At 30.4% G+C, this 3,669-nt stretch overlaps 1 long non-coding RNA gene across 3 annotated transcripts; it reads right to left on the reverse strand.

Moving 5' to 3' along the window:
* Window positions 1-212: 212 nt before the first annotated feature.
* Window positions 213-3,349, reverse strand: LOC132303173 (uncharacterized). 3 transcript variants are annotated; one of them, XR_009481108.1, is made up of 4 exons: window positions 2,850-3,349; window positions 2,007-2,742; window positions 1,721-1,777; window positions 213-719 (listed from the first exon to the last, which is right to left on the reverse strand). It is a non-coding gene; the product is annotated as an uncharacterized LOC132303173 (long non-coding RNA). The 3 variants fall into 3 exon arrangements; XR_009481107.1 differs by having other exon boundaries at window positions 1,725-1,777; window positions 2,850-3,348; XR_009481106.1 differs by lacking the exon at window positions 213-719 and having other exon boundaries at window positions 726-1,777; window positions 2,850-3,348.
* Between the last annotated feature and the right edge of the window lie 320 nt (window positions 3,350-3,669).

The raw sequence follows: 3,669 nt of genomic DNA on the forward strand, positions 1-3,669 counted from the left end.
TAAATAGAAAAGAGAGAAATAAAAATAAATTGCATAGAATAAATAGACAATAGGGGTGCACCACATGTTTTCACTTATTGATTTTAGGAGTTACTAAGATATTAAATTCAAAAACTAATCATTACCCTCCATGAAGACATGGAATTCCTTTGGCAAAGTAAATAATAATTCTTCATCGCATAAAACCTTGAAAGGCCAAATCAGAAAAGATCTAATTGAAGAGAGAGAAAGTCTCATTGAAGAGTGAAAATCTATTTCAAAGCTTGGATGTATCTTTGTTTGATTAGGCCAAAAAGCCTTAATAAGAAAGTAAATTCAAAAATTAATCATCACCCTCTATGAAGACATGAAATTCTTTTGGCAAAGTAAATAATAGTTCGTCACCGCATAAAACCTTCAAAAGCCAAAGCCAAGGCATTGCCCAAAGCTCGAACAATAAGAACAACTATTGCATATCCAACTTGAATGTATCTTTGATTAACTAGGCCAAAAAGCCTATATTAATCTGGAAAACCTTGTAGTCTGGCATTTCCAAGAACTGTGAGGACTCAGCTTTGTTGAGTCTGAAAAATTATCTAGTTGTGCAGATCAGCTCTTGTAACAACTGTTGGCACTGTCTCGTCCCACCATTACTGCCCAAATTTTTTTTTAATGAAATCTCTCTCTCAAATCTCATTATATAATCAAGGACTAAAGGCTTTCCGGTTGGTAAAATTGCCCTGTGTGAACAGTAATTATATAAGTGAAATTATATAATCGATAAACATAAAAATATTAACATGTTTTTCTTCAAAATCTATTTATATAAACAATAAATTGTAAACATAAATAGTTACCAAACGGGGCCTTCTGTTTATATAAACAATAAATAGTTACCAAACAGGGCGTTTGTAAATGGTATATTTTGCTGCTACAAAGTTTTACTTGGGTTAGTTGGTGGTAGTATATGACTTTTTAAAAAAATTTAGTCCCTTGTCTAATACCAATTCAAACATAAAACATCTTATGAACTGATTTTGATAAAATGTGCATAAAAAGTTTTGAGGCTTTTGTTTACTTATATGAAATATGAAATGCTTTTACACTCGCATACATTTAGATTTTCAATGAACTATTATAGTGAAAAAACAAAATTAAAATGTAATACAACTTTGAGGCTGTTTTTTATTTGTATGTGTTTGGAAAAGTCAGTGTAAAAATAGGTTAACCACTTTACCAAACAGCCTTAAAAAATAAAAAATAAAAATAAAAATACTATTTAAGGGCAAAATAATTATTTCAATAATAGAAGAGCTTTAAAAAATATTTTGCCAAACATATAGAAAAACTCCTTTGTCATTAAAAACTCCTCTTCTCTTTTTCTTCCCCGTAAAGCAAAAACAAAAGTTATGTCAAAAGCAAAACATAATATTACTTTTTAATTTCTTAAACTAAATCATGTCTTTATTATTATTATTATTATTATTGTTCACCGTGTCCATATCCTTTGTCCATTTTCGTGTTTAGAGTCAATATTTCACAGATATCCAAAAGTAGAGTAAATTGAAAAAATTTCTTATAATATTAAACTTTTGCAACCCACCCTATAAAACAATCAAAAAGTTGCAGCCAATCCCTTTCCGTCCTGTCTTTATTAAGAGCTATATAAATTTATCAAACGAACCTCAACTTTGTTTTCTAAAAAATTAAACTTAAAATATAAAAATAAGCACAAAACAACCTACTATTTTCCGACTCTACTCATGCCAAATAGCTTCTTTCTTTGCAAGAAGTAAACCTATATTTAAAAGACAAAATTTAAACATGTTAGGGAATTCTTTAAATTTTTTGAAACTAAAAGAAACAAGAAAAAAAGAAGAAGAGTATTTGCATTCACAACTTATCTTAAGATCAAATCAGAACATTATCATAATGACTAATTGTTAAAGAAAGTATGCAAAACCTGAATAAAATGATATATCAACAAAGATTTAAAAGTAAGAAGAAAAATAAGAGGAGTTAGCTACCCGATGATTGTGGAGGCAAGTCTAACCCTTGAAATTGCCACAATTATATCCCTTGAAATTGCCACAATTATAACCCTATTGACCACCAAAGTGAATGGATTTCACTCAACTTCTTCTTCTTCTCTCTATATTTAAATTGTTGGTTCATTGGCTAAAGACCTAACTTTATATTTAGGTCAAAAAGTTCTATGTTATTGACTGGTCATTTTTTTTTAATTTCAAGTGATTGACCAATCAATCTTTATACAAGTGTAATTGTAGATAACTCGAACCTAATGACCATCAAGAATCAAAGATTTCAGCCATATCATGTGAAATATGATTTATCAAAGTGCTTTAAATGAGTAGTACTGGATTGGCTTGTTCGAAATTGGCTCGATCATATGGTAACAGTGTTTGTAAGGCTCAGCAGTTTTTTTAGCTCAATTTATGCCTCCGCAAACGAGCTGAACCCAAATTCTAGTAAACTCATCATCTTGAACACAAATTTTAGGAAACAAATCAAAAGAAACGACTTGGTTTATAGTAGATCTGTACCCAAAAAATAATAATAAAAACCCTAATTTTAGTAAACTCATCATCTTGAAGACAAATTTTAGGAAACAAATCAAAAGAAACGACTTGGTAGATCTGTACCCAAAAAATAATAATAAAAACCCTAATTTTAATAAACTCATCATCCTGAACACAAATTTTAGGAAACAAATCAAAAGAAACGACTTGGTTTATGGTAGATCTGCACCCAAAAAATAATAATAAAAACGAAAATTAAACTCATCATCTTGAACACAAATGTTAGGAAACAAATCAAAAGAAACGACTTGGTTTATAGTAGATCTGTACCAAAAGAAACCCGTTCAACGAATGTGATGGGAGAAGAGAGTGAGCGGTGAGAAATTGTAGATATGACAGTGTTTCCAATCTACAGCCGGTGTGAGTGAAACTTGTGAAAGAGAAGAGAGTGAGACTGTGAGAGCAACACATTCAAAAAAAAAGCAGAAAAGAAAGAGAAAGTGTGAGAGGAGGAGATATTACCTTGCAAATCAGATCCGGCGGTTTCAACGGCGTCAAGATCAATGACATTGCCGGCGTCAACAGTGAGAAGGAGTGAGAAAGATAAGAGGGTGTTCTGTCACAGAGAGTCTTGTGAGATGATGCACATCATGCAACTAGGTTTTGGTACGGGTGGGATATTTTGTAGCCGTCGGATTGGATCTAATCGGTGGTTGTGGGTACATAGGTTGTGATCTAAGTGTTGTGAACTGGAACAAAAAATAAAAATAATAAAAAATAAAAATAAAAAATAATAATAATTTAAAGCGATGACCCTCCAAAAAATAAATTTTTCTTTTTCTTTTTTTCAAATACCAACATAATCTTTATTAAAATAAATAAATAGATATTGTGATTACAAATAAAGTATTTCAGCTCTAAAAATTATTAGAATTACTATAAAATGAGCTAATAATGGTTGTGTAAAAACAAAAACAATTCTTGTACATAAATTTATAATAATTTTTGAAGTAAGTAGAGAACAAAGGTAAAATACCATTTGACCCACTAGCTCATCCGAAAAATCAAAATATGATTTGACCCTTGTTATAAAATGAAGGGTAAAGTGCAATAAATCTTCCCAATAGTAACACAAAACCTCCCTGAACTA

This window comes from Cornus florida, unplaced genomic scaffold (genome assembly GCF_030987335.1).
Source record: "Cornus florida cultivar Cherokee Brave unplaced genomic scaffold, ASM3098733v1 CherokeeBrave_3.0.0_Hap2_Chr04, whole genome shotgun sequence".
Classification (NCBI taxonomy): Eukaryota; Viridiplantae; Streptophyta; class Magnoliopsida; order Cornales; family Cornaceae; genus Cornus; species Cornus florida.